Below are 18,833 nucleotides of genomic sequence, written 5' to 3'. Positions count from 1 at the left end.
AGAGCTGACTCTTGGTGTTGTATCATTTCTGGGTTTGGACAAATTTATAATGTATATCCACCATTGTATTACACAGAGTAGTTTTCACTGCCCTAGAACATCCTCTGTGCTCCACCTATTCATCTCCTTCCTCTGAGCCTCTGGCAACCACTGATCTTTTTACTGTCTCTGTAGTTTTGCCTTTTCTAGAATGCCGTATAGTTTGAATTACAGAGTATGTAGTCTTTTCAGATTGGCTTCATTACTTAGTCACATGCACTTAAGTTTTCTTCCTGTCTTTTCATGGCTTAATAGCCCATTTCTTTTTAGTACTGAATAATACTCCATTGTCGGGATGTGCCACAGTTTACTTGGTCACCTGCTGAAGGACATCTTGGTCGCTTCTAATTTGCAGTATATCCTGTAGCATTTTTGACTGAAAATCACAATATTGAAAGCATTCTTTTTCTTGACTTTATTACTGTTGTCTGTAGCAAATATTTTCCCCCTGTAAGAGTTATTTGCTTTTCAAAAAATGGCAAGTGTTAGAAGAAATTTTTCTCCTACGCGAAGACAAGAACAGTTCTATTTTAAAAACAATAAAGTGCATGGGGCGCCTGGGTGGCTCAGTTGGTTAAGCGTCCAACTTTGGCTCAGGTCATGATCTCACGGTTCGTGGGTTCGAGACCTGCGTCGGGCTCTGTGCTGACTGCCAGCTCAGAGCCTGGAGCCTGTTTCAGATTCTGTTATCTCTCTCTCTCTGACCCTCTCCTGCTCATGCTGTCTCTCTCCCCCCACCCCCCCCTCAGAAATAAATAAAACATAAAAAAATTAAAAAACAATAAAGTGAAGATTAAATGTTTCTCCATTGTTAATCTAGCATTGAATGGTTTACAAAACTTTTGACATTAATACTCAAAATAACATTCTTAGGTTAATACTGTAGTATTATTTTGTAGCTGGAAAGTGGCTTAGTGAGGTTACATGACTTATCCAAAGTCACATATGTGCCAGATAAAAACAAAAGTCATTTTGCTGTAAGTCTTCTGGGTTTTGCATGGCACTTTGCCCTCCCTTTGCTTTATCCTAACATTTTTTGAGGGGTAGGGGGTACTAGTTAAGTATTGTATCTAAGTGCTTCAAAATCTACAAATTCTCTGTATAAACTCCTCTGTGTAATCTCTATTTGTTTCTCTGATTCCAAAGCCCTTACACTTTATGGTTTAACAAAACTAGCACCTAATTGTTTATGTTAAGAGTGATGGCTTGAAGGTTGTCAATAGCAAATACTTATTGAGCATCTCATTATTTTAAGGTATAGTGCTAGGTGGGATATATTGTAGAGTGATAAGTGATAAAAAACTTGGGCTCTGGAGTTCCTTCTGAGAAAATCCTGAGTCCAGTTTTGACTTTGAGTTTGTGCAGATTCCTTAGCTTTGCCTCTGTCTGCAAAACAGAATAATAGTATTTACCTTATAGAGTTGTTGGGGGTGGGTTAATGCATTTTAAATGCTTACGATTTTCTGGAGATTAAAGAGTGCTTTACTTTAATAACATTACTGTTTTTATGAATATGAACAGATGTAGTGTATCCTTGGGCATCAAACAGTTCTATGCAGTCATCCAAAGGCTGGATAATTTGCAGTTACTTTTACAACAATGTAAGATTAGCACTAAAATACCACTAAAACAACTGCTTCTCTTTTCTACATAAATGCTATGTATTCAGAAGTGTCTAAGTAGTGTGCTTGGGCAATCTTTGCTTTAGACTTTTTAAAGTTGTATGCTCTTTCATATATGCGTCTGTTCTTTTAACCTTCAAAATCTGAATTTCTACTTCCTATTCCTTTTTAAATTTTACAGATTAGGAACTGGAGAAGAGAACAAAGGTAGAGACTCAATCCTAGGTTATACAGTTAGTGGCAGAGCTAAGATTAAAATCCAAGTACCTGACTCTTATCAAAATTATTTTTCTTCTCTACTTTGCTGCCTTTCTTTCTCTCTTTTTTCCTTTGTCTCTTTCTTTCTTTCTTATTTTAGAGAGAGAGAGCGAGAGCGAGAGAGTGCACACACAAGTTGGAGAGAACAGCAGGGCAGGGTTGGGGGGAGAGAGAGAGACAGAGAGAGGAAGAGAGTCAGAGAGTCTCAAGCAGGCGCCATGCTCAGTGCAGAGCCCAAAGTGAGGCTTAATCCCACGACCCCAGAATCATGACATTAGTCAGAGTCCAGAAGAGTCAGATGCCCAACCAGCTGAGCCACCCAGGTGCCTCTGCCGCCTTTCTTCTTCATGTCATTACTTTTACACACAGTGAGAGGTGCAGAAAGAAAATAGAGAAAATAGTAGCTGATTGTCAAAGAATAGAATTTTTCCATTTCATTGTTTTATTTGGTTTTAGGAGTGCCAGGAATACTTTAATATTCTTGGCGGGAAAATCCCTCCCCAACCTCTGCTGAGCTTAGACCTAAATATGAAATATCTTAGTGCTTCTCCAGCATTTCTTTGGGTGTCTCAAAGCTACTTTAGAATCCCTAAGCCTAAAACCAAACTCTTGATGTTCTTTTCTCCTCCAATCGCTACACAGGTCCTTTCACGTTCCCTTAGTGATTGGTTTAACTGTCAGTCTAGTTGCAGAATCCAGAAACAGAAGACTTGCCCTTGACATGTGCCTTTCTCACTCCGCGTGTTTGCCCCATGATCTCACATCCATCTACATCTCTCTGTTGCTAGTAGCATCAGTCCAGAGCTGCTGTAATTTTTTGCCTTGCCTTCAAATTGTTCTATTGACATTTACTTGTCTCCTTTTCCATCCTGTTTCCACTATGCAGCCAGAGTGCTCTTTTTGAAGTACAAATCAGCTTAAATCTAGGTCTCCTTCCTCTTTCTAAGAGTGGGTTCCTATTTGCTTTTGGCTATGATACATTCCTCTTTCTTTTCTCCTTTAATGATGCCAATATTATCTTTTCTCTGACTTATCACAGTAGTGAACTTCATATTTGTGTGATTATTCAATTATGTGATTATTCATTTGTCTCTTTCTTAGACTTTAAGTACTGCTAGGGAGGTACTGTGTATTTCCCAGTGCCTGGCACAGGTACTCAATAAATATGTACTGAATACCTGAATGAATTCAGATAACATTGTAGAGAAGTGACATGTTCGTTCTGTGAGGGACTTGAAGTGAAGAGGAAGAAGAGAGAATAGAAAGGTTTAAAAAAAATGCTCTTTCTTAAAATTTGACTTTGTAGTTATATACTAGGTGCTTTGCATGTGTTACTCATTTTGTCCTACCAAGGACTGAAGTTTTACAAACAAGGAGTTTGGGGTTTAGAGAACATCAGTAATTTGTCAGTGGATACATAGCACTTCAAGTTACCTTTCTTTTCTTGCATCAGGACTGGTGTTCTTAGGAACTTTGGTTTTTTTGTTGGAGAGGTGATGGATTACCATATCTCAATGGCTATGACCATACTGTGTTAGTGCTACTACCATATTGTATGAATGCTGAGAGTAATGTTAATGAAAAGTGACTGACAGCAGTTTTGTTTATGCAGGATTATTATTTTTGCTAATAACCTCCTCATCTTAACATAATCAAGTTAACTCAGATGAAATCCCATCTTGGGTTTTGAGTCCAGTGTCTCTGACCTTTCTTGCTTCTAATGTTTTTTTTTCATGTCTCTTAGTATACAGTTTTAAGATTCTGTGGTATCCCTTTTAATTCTTGCTTTTGTTTATTAAAATCATTCTTACTTTTCCAAACCCAGTTTAATTATCCTCTTCATAGATAGTTTTCCCAGTTCTGATCTTGTGAATATCTGGAGTTTTTATACCTCTCCTGTAGTGTTTCCCTGTTTTGCCCTATTTGTTACATTCATCCAGTTCATTTTTTTAAAAATTGTTTTAAATGTTTTATTTATTTCTAGGAGAGAGAGAGAGAGAGAGAGAGAGAGACAGCGTGAGCAGGGGAGGGTCAGAGAGAGAGGGAGACGCAGAATCTGAAACAGGCTCCAGGCTCTGAGCTGGCAGTCAGCACAGAGCCCGACGGGGGGCTCGAACCCATGAACCGTGAGATCATGACCAGAGCGAAAGTCAGACGCTTAACCGACTAAGCTACCCAGGCGCCCCTCATCCAGTTCATTTGTGTAGGCTGCTTCCTGTCTTTAAGTGCTCTGAAACTCTTGAATAGTAGGTTTTCAACCTACACATTTGTGACTGATTACACCTTAGTGTGAGTACTGTGATTTATTCATTTTTGTAAACCCAGACCTAGCATGTTGCTTGATATATAATAGGTTTTTGATACATACTAGTTTCTAAAAAATTTTTTTATGTTTATTTATTATTGAGACAGAGAGAAACAGAGAATGAGTGGGGGAGGGGTAGAGAGAGAGGGAGACACAGAATCCGAAGCAGGCTCCAGGCTCTGAGCTGTCAGCACAGAGCCCGACATGGGGCTCAAACCCACAAACCCTGAGATCATGACCTGAGCCAAAGTTGGACGCTTAACCCACTGAGCCACCCAGGTGCCCCAAGTGGGAAAACGATTCTTAAAAAAAGAACTAAATTCAGAGAGATGAGAATGAGACAACAAAGGAGATCTAAGTTGGTTGAATTATAGTGGGAGTGGGAAAATCCAGGATACTGTGATGGTAGAGAAATCTGTGGAAAGGAATTTTCAAGGAGGAAATGGTTAACAGCATCAGATACTGCTGAGAGGTAAGAAATGAAGACTAAAAATGTCTCTTGGGTTTAATGACATGAAATAAAGGTAGTCTTATCAAACTTTAGGTAGAATGGGAACAGAGATTAGATTGCATTGGGTTAAGCAGTGAAAGATAAAGAATTAGAGATGGTGAAGCACTGAGTGAGTGGCTCAGTCAGTTAAGCGCCTAACTTCTGCTCAGGTCATGATTTTGTGGTTTGTGAGTTTGAGCCCCATATTGGGCTCTATTCNGTACACACATGTGCTTGCTCTCTCTTTCTGTCTCTCTCAAAAATGAATAAACACCAAAAAAAAAAAAACACACAAAAAAAACGCAATTAGAGATGCTGACGGATCCTAAAGTTTGGTAGTTGAAGTGAAAGAGCAAGAAAGATTGTGNACATACTTTTTATTTTTTTAATTTATTATTTATTTAAAAAAATTTTTAATGTTTATTTTTGAGAGAGAAACAGAGTGCAAGCAAAGAAGAGGCAGAGAATGGGAGACACAGAATCTGAAGCAGGCTCCAGGCTCTGAGCTGTCAGCACAGAGCCCGATGCGGGGCTCGGACCCACAAACCGCAAGATCATGCATGACCTGAGCCAAAGTCGGAAGCTCAACTTACTGAGCCACACAGGCGCCCCTGAGCATACTTGTTAAACGTTTCCTTCTCTTGACAGTGCCTTTGCGGAGCAGAAAAATTTAATTTTAATAAAGTCTGTTTTTTTGTTCATTGGTTGTGCTTTTGGCATTACATATAAAAATTCATTGCCAAGGGGTGCCTGGGTGGCTCATTTGTTGAGTGACTGGGTTGGGCTCACATTATGATATCCTGGTTCATGGGTTTGAGCCCCTCTTCTGGCTCTGTGCTGGCAGCTCAGAGCCTGAAGCCTACTATGGATTATGTATCTCCCTCTCTTTGCCTCTTCCCTGCTCGCTCTTGCTCTCCTTCTCCCTCTCCCTCAAATTAAAAATAAACAATGAAAAAATTAAAAAAAAATTAATTGCCAGGAGCACCTGGGTGGCTCAGTTGGTTAAGTGACTCTTGATTTTGGTGGGTCATGATCTCACAGTTGGTGAGATTGAGCCCTTATAGGGGACTGTGCTGATAGGGCAGAGCTTGCTTGGGATTCTCTCTAATCATTATCTCTCTGCCCCTCCCCCACTTGCTCATGTACCTGCACTCTCTCTCAAAAAATAAAATAACATTGAAAGAAGTAAAAATTCATTGCCAAACCTAAGATCACTTAAATATTCTCCTGTTTTCCACTAGAATTTTTATAGTTTTGCATTTTACCCATTTATGTCTCTCATCCATTTGAGTTAATTTTTGTAAAAGGTGTAAGGTCTGTGTCTAGGTGATTTTTTTTTCCATGTGAATGTCCAATTGTTCCAGTACCATTTGTTCAATAGGCTTATTTATCCATTGAATTGCTTTTCTTGCTCTTTTGTCAGTGGTTAGTTAAATGTTCTGGGCTCTCTATATTCTGTTCCATTTATCTGTGTAACTGCCCTTTGGCTCGTACTACATTATCTTGGTTACTGTAGCTTTTATAGTAAGTCTTAAAACAAGGTAATGTCAGTCCTTCAACCTTCTGTACAGTGTTGACTGTTCTGGGTCTTTTGCTTTTCCATATACACATTAGAATCTATATGTTGATATCTATAAAATACCTTGGCATTTTGATTGGGAATATATCGAATCTGGATCAGATTGGGAAAAATTAACATTTCAACAATCCATGAATACAGGTTAGTCCCCCATTTCTTTATATCATCTTGAAAGCTTAGAATAGACAACTTTAATCAGTGGTGATATAGGTCCAGAAAAGTCCAAAAACTTTTTGGGGGAGGGGCAGGTAATGATTAGAGAGGGCATGGAGGAGGCTTCTGGGATTTGGGGAATGTTCTTTCATCTGTGTGGTCATTACATGGATATGTTTATTTTGTAAAAATCATCAAGTTGTACACTTAATGATGGGTACACTTATTTGGTAATATTTTCAATTTCTTTTTTATAATGTTTTTGTTTTGTTTTTGTTGGTTTTGTTTTGTTTTGTTTTGTTGAGGGAGAGTGCAAGTGGGAGAGGGGGCATAGGAAGAGAGGGAAAGAGGATCTGAAATGGGTTCTGTGTTGACAACCGAGAGCCCTGTGAGGGGGGTTAGACTCACAGGCTGGAGATCATGATGTAAGCCAAAGTCAGATGCTTAATCGATAGAGGCACTCTTGTGCCCCTATTTTCAATATTTCTTTAAAAAAAAAAAAAAGAGGAAAGAGTCTGACTATTTTGATTAAAGAGCAGAAAACTTGGAACCCAAATTTGTGTTTTAGTGGTCTTAACATTTACTAGCTTTGAGATTTTGTGGGTATGGAGTTTTTGTGAGAAAGGAAGTAGGTAAAGAATTTAAATTTTAAAAATAGGAGCAGACTTACATGAAAGGTTTTGGGGGTTTATATACATTTTTTTTAACAGTCTCTCACAGAAGTGACTTTATTTATTTATTTTTAAACATTCTTTAATGTTTTATTTATTTCTGAAAGAGAGAGAGAGAGACAGCTTGAGCAGGGGAGGGTCAGAGAGAGAGGGAGGCACAGAATCTGAAGACAGTCTCCAAGCTCTGAGCTGTCAGCACACAGCCCAACGCAGGGCTCGAACCCACGAACTGTGAGATCATGGCCTGAGCCAAAGTCAGAGGCTTAACCAACTGAGCCACCCAGGTGCCCCTATACATTGTTTTTATGTTGGATGGTTTGGATGGTCACAGAGTTAGGAGTTTTTTAGTATCAATTTTAAACAAAATGATGGACTGAAGTAGACTAACTCTCGGGAGAAAGTTATGTCATAAATTTTATTTTGAAACATAGTGTTCTCCCAAGGTTGGTTGATGTAAACTTGGTATTTGATGCTAGATTAGATAGAACAGTAGAAGACATCCTGTTTGGAACAATTCCACATTATTTCAAGGAAATAGTATCATTTGCAAAGAATCAAAAATTAAAAAAAAAAATTATTTTGAGAGAGAGAGAGAAAGTGCGCAAGCAGGAGAGGGGCAGAGAGAGGGAGACACAGAATCTGAAGCAGCTGTCAGCACAGAGTCTGATGTGGGGCTTGAACCCACGAACCATGAGATCATGACCTGAGACGAAGTCAGACACTCAACCAACTGAGCCACCCAGGTGCCCATAAGGATTTTTTTTAACTTAAAGTTTTATGACAGAGCAAATATTATATCTTGTACTACTCTAGTGATCAAAAGCATTGTTATTTTGTCATTAAAATATTGACCATTTTTAAAGTTGCTCTTTTGGGGCACATGGGTGGCTCAGTTGGTTAAGCATCTGACTTCGGCTCAGGTCTTGATCTTACGGTTCGTGGGTTTGAGCCCAACATTGAGCTCTGTGCTGACAGCTAGCTCAGAGCCTGGAGCCTGTTTCAGATTCTATGTCTCCCTCTGTCTCTGACCCTCCCCTGCCCATGCTGTCTCTCTCACTCTCAGAAATAAATAAAAGTTAAAAAAAAATAAAGTTGCTTTTTTGTCTAAATAGCCATATTTAGTGCAGAGTATTGCTTTGTATAAGAGAACAGTGTTGGTGTTTATTTTTTTGAGAGAGACTGAGTGTGAGAGTGGGAGGGGCAGAGAAAGAGAGGGAGACACAGAATCTGAAGCAGGTTACACGCTCTAAGCTGTCAGCAGAGCCTGACGTGAGGCTTGAACTCAAGAACGGTGAGATCCTGACCTGAGCTGAAGTCGGATGCCCAACCGACTGAGCCACTCAGGTGCCCCAAGAGAGCAGTGTTGGAATTCAAGAATTATCTAATACTATGGCTTGTACATGTGGAGAAGCAGTGTAAATTAATGGGTTAATGGGTATATATCATGTTTGAGGCATTAGCTGCTTATTTTTCTTTACTGGTCTAAGGTGGTGATATGTAGCAATGCTAGCAATTAGAATGCCCCATTTTACATGACTCTGGAGAAAATCTTGCCTAGAAGCATTTTTACATAATGGGCTGTGATTGTGTCAACTTGTGGTTTCAACGGAAAAGTGCCTGTAGCAACAGTAAACTTTGAACAGCAGATGACTGCAGTTTGCATTTGTCACATTAGGAAGAACAATATTGCTTTAGTTTATTCGTTCATTTTATGTCATTATAATGTTATTAAAGGATGGTTAGTGATGGTTGTAGCCAATAAGAAGTAAAATTGAGCAGTGTAAAAGGCATACCTTTCATATGTTGAGTGCTTAATGATTTTATATGCTCTGCTATGTCAAAACTCTCAGGAGGGTTTCCTGTAGTGGTTGGTCTTAGATAAGTCCCGGTTAATCATGGTCGATTCTCACAATTCTAAGTTCATAGGAAGTTGTTAAACATCTAAAAATGTATTGCGAGAAGGAAGACTTTCTTCTATGTCTGTGTTTTACTGATACTTTTATCTTTTTTTTGGCCCAAGTATAATTTTTTTTTACCTATCAGCTTATATGCTAAAGCATATATTTACATTTTTATTTTTATTATTTATTATTTATTTTTAAAATTTATTCCTTTAAAATTTTTTTAATGTTTTATTTATTTCTGAGAGAGAGAGAGAGTGAGTTTGAGCAGGGGGGGTCAGATAGAGAGGGAGACACAGAATCTGAAACAGGCCCCAGGCTCTGAGCTGGCTGTCAGCACAGAGCCCGACGTGGGGCTCGAACCCACGAACCGCGAGATCATGACCTGAGCTGAAGTCGGACACTTAACCGACTGAGCCACCCATGCGCCCCTACCTTTTTTAAAAAAGTCTGTTTAGAGTCTCTCCTCTATTTTATGCTTTTTAAAATTTGATGGTATATTCATCTACCACCTCTTCTTGTATCAATAATGTCCAAATCTGTATTTCTTTATTTTTTTCCTTTGAGACCTATATTCCTGAGCGTTAATCTACTCAAATTAAAGTTGATTCTTTCTCTTTTTACTTTCTAGTAGTCCATGTCTTAGTTTGGGGTTACCCTGTACCCAGTTGCAAATGCCATTCGCTATCCAAGGAGTAGTGTTCCATATTGTCATATGGGTTGAACTTGTTGATAATGTTCAAGTATTCTAAATTCTTGCTGACTTTCTGTCTAGTTTTATCCATTTATAATGAGGACTGGAAATCTGCAACTCTTGGTGTTGAATTCTTTCTCTCCTTTCCATTTTGTTAGCATTTTGATTTTTATGTTTTTCTGATATATTAACATTTGTATCATTATGACATGTCCCTCTGTCTCTATCAGCATTTTTTGTCTTAAATTCTATTTTATCTCATGTTGATGTAAACATTTTAGCTCTCCTGTTGTTGGTCTTTGCATAGTATATCTTTTCCTGTTACTTACCCTCAACCTATTTTATCTTTGAACCTAAGGTATGTTTCTGAGACTATATACAAATTGGATCTTTTTTATTCATTCTGATAATCTCTTTCTTTTGATTGGAGCATTTAGGCCATTTACATTTAATGTAATTATTAATTTAGTTGGGTTTACATTTGTTGTTTTATTTTATTTTTTAAATATCTTTTAACATTTTTATTTTTATTTTTTATTCTTTTTAATAGTTTATTGTCAATTTTTAAAAATTAAAAAAACAAATTTTTTTTTTTTTACAAATAGTTTATTGTCAAGTTAGTTTCCATATAACACCCAGTGCTCATCCCCACAAGTGCCCTCCATGCCCATCACCCTCCACTTCCCCCCACACCCATCAGTCCTCACTTTGTTCTCAGCATTCAAGAGTCTCTCATGGTTTGCCTCTCTCCCTCTCCCCCAATATTTCCCCCCTTTTTCTTCCCCACGGTCCTCCGTTAAATGTTTATTTTTGAGAGAGAGAGAGAGACAGAGTGCCAGCAGGGGAGGGGTAGAGAGAGAGAAAGACCCAGAATCTGAAGCAGGCTCCAGGCTCTGAGCTGTCAGCGCAGAGCTGGACATGGGGCTCGAACTCACGAACTGTGAGATCATGACCTGAGCTGAAACCAAGAGTCAGACACTTAAACTGACTGAACCACCCAGGCGCCCCTGCCATTCTATTTTCTAATGTGTTACTGTTTGTTGTTCCTGTGTACCTTATTTATTGTCTTAGGAGATATATACGTATGTGTATACATATGTATGTGTGTGTGTGTATTATTTATGTTAGTGGTTGCTATGGAGATTACATCTATATCTTTATCACAGTCGTCTTCAAATTAGTATTTATTTAATTTCAATAAAATATAGAAACATTGCACCCGGAGGGGAGAGCTTCATCTCTTCCTTCCTTTTTTAGTATTACTTTTGTATAACAGCTGTGTATATTATAAACCTTGCAACACAGTGTTATAATTACGGCTCTGTGTAGTCTTTTATTTTTTAAGGGAAGAAATCATCATTTATAGTGTCTTTTATGTTAACATATGTATTTAGCACTTTTTGTTGTCTGCATTTCATTTTGTGGATTTGAGTCACAAAATCTTTCCTTTTAGCCTAAAAAATTTCCTTTATTATTTGTTGTAAAGCAGGTCTGCTATCAATGAAATTTCTAAGTCTGTTTATCTGGAAATTCTTTTTTTTCTTTCTTTTTTTAATTTTAATTTTTATTTATTTTTTAAAATGTTTATTTTTGAGAGAGAGAGGATCTGAAGTGGGCTCTGTTCTGATGGCAGAGAGTCTGATAGGGCTTAAACCCATGAACTGCAAGAATATGATGTGCGCTGAAGTCAGACGCTTAACTGACTGAGCACCCAGTGCCCATCTTTTTTCTTTTGCCTTCATTTTATTTTTTTAGTAATCTCTACACCCAGTGTGGAACTTGAACCCATGACTCTGAGGTCAAGAATCACACACTCTTCTAACTGAGCCAGCCAGGCACCCCCATTTTTAAAAATTCTTTTTTCTTTCTTCTTTTTTTTTTTTTTAATTTGTTAATGTTTGTTTATTTTTGTTTGTGTGTGAGAGAGATGGAATGTGAGCTGTGAGCAGGAGAGGGGCAGATAGAGAGGGAGACACAGACTCTGAAGCAGGCTCCAGGCTGCAACTTGTCAGCACAGAGCCTGACACAGTGCTTGAATTTAGAAACCGCAAGATCGTGACCTGAGCTGAAGTTGGACGCTCAACTGACTGGGCCACCCAGGCGCCTCATAAAAAAATTCTTTTGGTTTTAAAGTAGTACCTCTGCTCAACTTGGAGCTCAGACTCATGACACCAAGATCAAGTCACATGCCCTATACAGACTGCCTAGCCAGGTACCCCTTTTTATCTTCATTTTGAAAGAATATTTTTGTTGGATATAGCACTCTTAGTTTTTCTCCTCAGCGCTTTGCTCTCTCTCTTCCTTTCTCTCTCTCTCTTTTTTTTTTTGTTTTTGTTTTTTTTGTTTTGTTTTTAGAGAGAGAGCTCGAGTAGTGGGAGGTGAGGGTCACAAAGGGAGAGACAAGCAGACTCCACATCAGTGTGGAGCCTAACATAGGGCTCAGTCCCACAACCCCAGGATCAGAACCTGAGCCAAACCGAAAGGACACTCAACCTGCTGAGCCACACAGGCAGTCCCTCCCCTCAGCACTTTGAATGTCATTCTACCTTCTGGCCTCTAGGATTTTTTTTTTCCTTTTCTTTTTTTAAAGTTTACTGGGGCACCTGGGTGGCTCAGTCATTTGAGCATTTGACTTCAGCTCCTGTCATGATCTCGCATTTTGTGAGTTCAGGCCCCATGTCAGGCTCAGTGCTGACAGTTCAGAGCCTGGAGCCTGCTTTGGATTCTGTGTGTCTCTGTCTCTGTGCCCCTCCCTCACTGTCTGTCTGTTTCTCAAAAATAAATAAACATTAAAAAAAATTGAAGTTTATTTATTTTGAGAGAGGGAGAGGGGAGTAGAGAGAGAAGGAGAGAGAGAATCCCAAGCAGGCTCCATCTGCAATGTCAGTGCGTAGTGCAATGCGGGGCTCAAACCCACAGACCATGAGATCATGACCTGAACTGACACCAAGAAGCTGAAGCTTAACTGACTGAGCTAATCTGTCTGGCGCCCCACACATGTTGATATTCTTGACATTGTCCCTTGTGTTTCAGAGGCCCTGTTTATTTTTTTAAATTCTTTTTCTTTCTATTCTTCCAGTTGCACAGTTTCTATTGACTTATCATTTTGTTCACTGATTTCTTTATTCTGTCATCTTGAACCTGTTGTTGAGCCCTAGTAGTGACGTTTCTTTTGAGTTTTTATATTTCTCAACTGCAGAATGTCCATTTGGTTCTCTTGATAATTTGTTTCTTTATTGAGATTATCTACTTGTTGATTCATTGTTGCCATACTTTAATTTTTAAGTCATAGTTTTCTTTAGTACTTTGAATATATTTAAAGTAGTTCTTTTGAAATTTTTGTGGAGTCCATCTAAGGACACTTGTTTTTCTAGTGACTGCTTATATCTCCTGTGTATGAGTCACGTTTCCTATTTTTTAAAGGTCTGTTAATTTTTTCTTGTAAACTGGACATTTTAGATAATATATTGCAGCAGCTTTGGATTCTTACTGTTTTTCCCTTGTAAATGTTACTTTTTTTTGTTTAGGTAATTGGTAAATCAGAAATCTGTCTCTCCTGCAGTGTGTTGTTGCTTATGTCTCTGCTCAGCTTTTTATTTTTTATTTTTTCCTATTTTAAATTTTAAACCTGGCGTTCTAATGGTTGCTCTTGTCCATTCCAATACAGTTTACTGATCAGCCAGTACTTGGACAGAGATTTTGCTCAAATACCTCCCACCAAAAAGGAATTTTGTTCTATACTGATGGATCTGTACATGGATGGGTGAAAGCATTTTAAAGTTCAGGTCATTTTCAAGTCTGCCTGGACTTTTTTTTTTTTTTTTACTCTCTTGAACCATTTGGCATTTTCTCTGCATAATCTTGCAGCCTCAGCCAAGAATATGCTTGGTCCATTCATGATCACATCCTCAGGCTAGTTGGACCCCTTGGCCTCCCTGCTGACCTGCTGCTGAGATTGTCACTTGCCCATATATGCCCCTTGGCGTAGATGTGGCCAGCCATTCCACATTGAGTGAGGCCCCTTTGTATGTACAAAAGCAGATCCTCAGATCCTCCAGGCCTGTTGTGTGTAGTTAGGCTGAACCTGTTGAGCTCCAGGACTTGCAGGGAGGAGTGGGAGCAGCCCTAGGCAAGAACATCACAGACCCCCACTATTCTTTTTTTTCCCCTTAGTTTATTGTGAAGTTGGTTTCCATATAACACCCAGTACTCATCCCGACAAGTACCCCCCTCCATGTCCATCACCCCCCTTCTTTTCTCCCCCTCCTCTATCAGCCCTCAGTTTGTTCTCAACATTCAAGAGTCTCTCACAGTTTGCCTCCCTCCCTCTCCCCCACTGTTTATTCCCCTTTTCCTCCCCCACACTCCTCCATTAAGTTCCTCCTAATCCACCTATGTGTGCAAACATATGGTATCTGTCCTTCTCTGCCTGACTTATTTTGCTCAGCATAACACTCTCAGGTTCCATCCTCGTTGCTACAAATGGCCAGATTTCATTCTTTCTCATCGCCATGTAGTATTCCATTGTATAGATAAACCACATCTTCTTGATCCATTCATCAGTTGATGGACATTTAGGCTCTTCCATGTTTTGGCTATTGTTGAAAGTGGTGCTATGAACATGTGCCCCTATGCATCACCACTCCTGTATCCCTCGGGTAAATTTCTAGCAGTGCTGTTGCTGAGACCCCCACTATTCTTAATAAAAATCCGTACAGGTTTTCATTTTTTTAAAATGTTTTTTAATTTTATTTTTGAGAGAGAGAGAGAGAGACAGCATAAGTAGGCGAAGGGCAGAGAGAGAGGGACACAGAATCTGAAGCAGGTTCCAAGCTCTGAGCCTTCAGCACAGAGCCCGACGCGGGGCTTGAACTCATGAGCTGCGAGATCATGACCTGAACCGAAGTCTGATGCTCAACCGACTGAGCCACCCAGGTTCCCCATCCTGCAGGTTTTTAAACATCAGTACTTTTTGTGTATGCTTTTGACAGATTACTAGAGCTCTGAAATGGTTAAATTTTGTCATGCCTTATAATTACATTTTGGAGAGTTTTGCTGATCCCATCCCTTGCTCATAGCCAGAAGTCCTGCCCTGCCCAGAAGTCCAGCCTTGTAGGAAACCCTACATACTCAGAATCAATCACCTCTGCCTCACCCTGAAGAACTATCCTGATAGTAACCACTATCCTGACAGTTTGGTAACCATTCCTTTGCTTTTTAAAGTAGTTTTACTCCACAGCTGGGCATCCGTATATATTACGTCATTTTGTTTTGTCTTAGTTTGGACTTTATATACATTGATACAGGTGGGGGGTTTTTGTTTTTTGCAATTTCTTCTTCCATTTTTCTTTTTTCTTTTTTTTGCTTACCATCGTTTTTATTGTTTTATCCATGTTGATGTAGTTGTCTTTGGTTTCCACTGCTATATGCTCCTTTATTGTACCACAGTTTATTTTTCCATTCCACTGTTTGTTACTAGATGTTTTGTTTTTGTTTTGTCTGTCTCAGAAACAGCTGCTGTGACCCTTGTGTTTCTCTAGACAATGTTTTTCAAGTTTTAGGTCACCACCTACTGGGTTGTGAAATCAATTGACTGAGTCATGACCAACACTAAATTTTTTCAATGTATAGAATGAAAAAGAAAACATCTGAATACTTTACATAGGTTTTTGTTTCATGAATGTTACCACAGGAAGCTCCGAACTCCTAAGTCACCCCTTATTTCCTGTACTCTAATCTTCAGAAAGCACTGCACAGTCCCTGTTCTTTTCCTTCCCCTCCTTCTCCAGTTCACTTCTACTTTAGTTCATCATGAGCACAATCACCGATATTCTTAACATCCTCTCTGAACTTCCCCTTTTTGCACTAATAGCAACATGGGTTTCCACTGAGGGCACTGCTTGACCTTGCAAGAGGGTGGCTGTGCTTTTTTTCTCCTGCAGTCCTTATCCTTTGGGTTGGATTTCCTGGTTCCTCATTGCTTTTCAGATAATTGCTGTCAGCTTTTGACCACTGACCCCTTATACTGTGATGATTTTTGTTCCTTGATTAGTGTCATTTTGTCCATTATTACTGTTAATTTTTGGTGATTTCAGTATACAGATGATCCTTATGGCACTGCCCACTCAATTCTGTGTACTCTCCTGTAATGATTTTGTTCTCTCCCTCAGCTACTTATTTCCACAGCCATACTCTAATCAGTGCTTCTAGAATTACGTGTTTTGAAGGATCGGTATTTTTTTTTTTTTAGGACCAATGTTTTGTTTTTTAAGTTTATTTATTTATTTTGAGAGAGCGAGTGAGAGAATCCAGGGAGAGGGGCAGAGAGAGAGAGAGAGACAGAGAATCCTAAGCAGGCTCCATAGGTCAGCATAGAGTCCCATGTGGGGCCCCAAACTCACGAAACTGTGAGGTCATGACCTGGGCCAAAATCTGACCTGATGCTTAATTGACCAAGCCATCCAGGCACCCTGGGACCAGTGCACTGTATTTCCAGTCTATCATTGGTGGATTTTTTTTTTTTTGGTAAAATACAGTAAACTAATTACTAGGAAATTGAAATACTGTTTGGATGTCATGACAGTATCATATTGCTCAAAGTTTCTAGTGAATTACTCTTAATTTCTGTCACATAGTCCTTCAAGAACATCATTTTGAGTAGGACAGTTTTAGATGTTGGCAGTTACCAATAAATGCAACCCTTCCATAATCTGTTTCTTTCACTTGCTCTTGGGCTACCACCTTCTCTTTTCCAGTTCACTGTAGTACTTTGACTCCACGGGGATATCCATTCCATTGGACATTTTTCACTGTCCTGTACCTTCTGGATGTGATAATTACAATCATTTTCTCGCATGCACTTTTGTTTCTTTCTTACACTGTTCTGTTTGCTTGGTGAAACTAGAATTCTGGTTATATTTCTTCCTCCTCTGTGTTTGGCCTTGCACAGTTGAACTTCAGAGGAGAAAAACATAACCATGTATGCCATTCTCCCATGAAATTTGTACTCCAGCCCTTAAAGTGGGCCCTTGTTATTGCCTGGAAGTCCTACACTGTACCTCCCTAGTGTCTTCCCTTTCTCACTTCTTTTTCATTCCTGGTCCTCTGATCACCCTCAATACCACCTCATTCATCTTCCCTCTTAACAACGACCTTGGTTTCTACTGCCTTGAAAAATTTGTAGTCAGAGGGAACTTCTACAGATTCCCATTCTGTTTATCACTGGGCCATGAAAATTAGAATGACAAATTTTGTCTTGACAATAATTTTTGCCTTAAGGTCTGTTTTACCTATTAATCATAGAGGTAGATCACCTGGGGGTTACATAATTTTTCATTTGTATAATTTTTTACTTCTTTAAATTTATATAAGTCCCTTTGTATGGTAGATGGACATTAAATAAAGTTAACGACAATTATGTAAAGTACTATGAAAGAAGATAGGCATATATATGATCTTTATATAACAGGGACCCTATTAGTAAGGTACCAAAGGCTGTCCCAAGGAAGTGATACTTATTCTAATATCTGTGAAGAGTAGCCAGCAAGAGGGCTGGCATAAAATGAGTAAAAGTCCAGAGATCTNACCCGTTCATGTGACATTCTTTGTAGCTGGAGGGAGCTAGAGTGTGAGTGGCCCAACATGAAACTGGAAATGGTGGGCAGAGGTTTTCAGCAGGGAAGAACAATCACACACTGCCCTCCCACCCCCATCCCTTAAGTTTGTGTTAATGGTCCCTACATAGTGTGGGAATTGAGTAGTATTATGAATTATTCTTTTTGACACTGTGTAAATTACTGTGCTTAGCAGTTTTATTCTCCTCAGATTTTCTGTAGCAAAAGTTTTAGCCCTTTTCCATATTTACAAGCTTCAAAACCTGGTCTTTTCACCTTGTATTACGTTTTGCTGACGAAGAATGAGGTCTAATGGTAAAGAAAATCCCTTCAGATGTTCACAATAGCCTCATTTAGCCTTATACTTTGTACTCCTTTTTCTTAATACTTTTAACTTCTGTGTCTTAGAGGGCAGTATATTGCTTCTTTTCCATGGTTTAACTCTCCTTCCTGTCCTCCTCTTTTGTCATCTTAGTTTCAAGATGAACACAGGACTAATACATGCTGCATTTTGATTGTCCAGAACCCAGGTTTTAAAAATAATTGCATATAATTCTCTATAAAGGGGAGAGAGAAACTCACATAAATCTCAGGTTGCCTTGATACTCTCTTCTTATTCATCCCCCCATTCCAACCTCGTAAGACATTAAAAAAATACTTTATGTGTAATCTGAAAAACAAAAACCTCTCTCATATAAACATGTCATATTTGCCATATAAAAATATTGTTCTGCCTGCTCTATGGAGCTCAGGTTGGTAGGCCAGGAGCAAGACTGAATATGGAGAGAGGAGATGATGATTGTCAGTGGTTCCAATAAATCACAGAGGTTGTGTTTAGAGTGGGTGACAGTGGAGATGGAAAATAGTATCCTGGAAATATAACGAGGTAGGATCTATAGGAATTAGTGAATGATGAGATCCAATAAGTAAAGGAGAAGGCATTGTTAAGGATAACCCTCAGGTTTTTGATACGAGCAACTGAAGTAGTAGTGATGCTGTTTTTGTTGAGCTAGGGAGAGCTAGAGAAAAGTAGAGTGAGGTAGTTCAGAGATGGCTGGTTTGGTTTTGGACGTGAAGAGATTGTAGTTTGGCCTTTATGAAACCTAAATGCAGATGTCAAGGGGCTATTTGTGTAGACTGGTATAGCGCTTGGAGAAAAGCTGAGATGGAGAGACAGGATTACTGGTATAGGGATGGTATTGGAAACTGGATGTAGAAAAGGTTACTTTGATGGGTGTGAAAAGGACCTACCTTTGGACTAATGCTTGAGATTTGGTAGAGGAAGTTAAATCCACAAGTAGGCTGAGAAGGAGCAGTCAGAAGAAAGGAAGCCTGGAAGCCAAAGAAAAATATTAGTTTAAGGGGGAGAGGGAGTGGATAAGTGTAGAATACTGCTTAGACATTAAGATGAGGGCCAAACTATGTTTGTTGGATTTAGAGGTATGGGGGTCATTAATGACCCCAATAAGAACTGTTCTTCAGATGTGATAAAAGCAGATGTCAGATGA

General features: G+C 39.1%; 1 protein-coding gene and 1 long non-coding RNA gene across 5 annotated transcripts in view; one reads left to right on the top strand and one right to left on the bottom strand.

Moving 5' to 3' along the window:
• The first annotated feature begins 11,779 nt into the window (after positions 1-11,779).
• The window catches only part of ARK2N (arkadia (RNF111) N-terminal like PKA signaling regulator 2N), a 58,603-nt gene continuing 51,549 nt past the window's right edge, over positions 11,780-18,833 (top strand). For 3 of the 4 annotated variants that reach the window (XM_077777609.1, XM_077777608.1, XM_077777607.1), the window contains exon 1: positions 11,780-11,924. The gene's annotated coding sequence lies outside the window, so the exon portion shown is untranslated. The remainder of the gene's footprint in view (positions 11,925-18,833) is intronic. The other variant, XM_077777610.1, reaches the window with a different exon arrangement.
• LOC144242624 (uncharacterized) overlaps positions 18,583-18,833 on the bottom strand; it is a 75,981-nt gene continuing 75,730 nt past the window's right edge. Inside the window, exon 3 of the long non-coding RNA XR_013338398.1 lies at positions 18,583-18,657. This is a non-coding gene — a long non-coding RNA (uncharacterized LOC144242624). The remainder of the gene's footprint in view (positions 18,658-18,833) is intronic.

The sequence above is a fragment of the Crocuta crocuta genome, unplaced genomic scaffold (genome assembly GCF_008692635.1).
Source record: "Crocuta crocuta isolate KB4526 unplaced genomic scaffold, BGI_CrCroc_1.0 scaffold36, whole genome shotgun sequence".
Taxonomy (NCBI): domain Eukaryota; kingdom Metazoa; phylum Chordata; class Mammalia; order Carnivora; family Hyaenidae; genus Crocuta; species Crocuta crocuta.
This window is presented reverse-complemented; position numbering and strand designations above follow the sequence as displayed.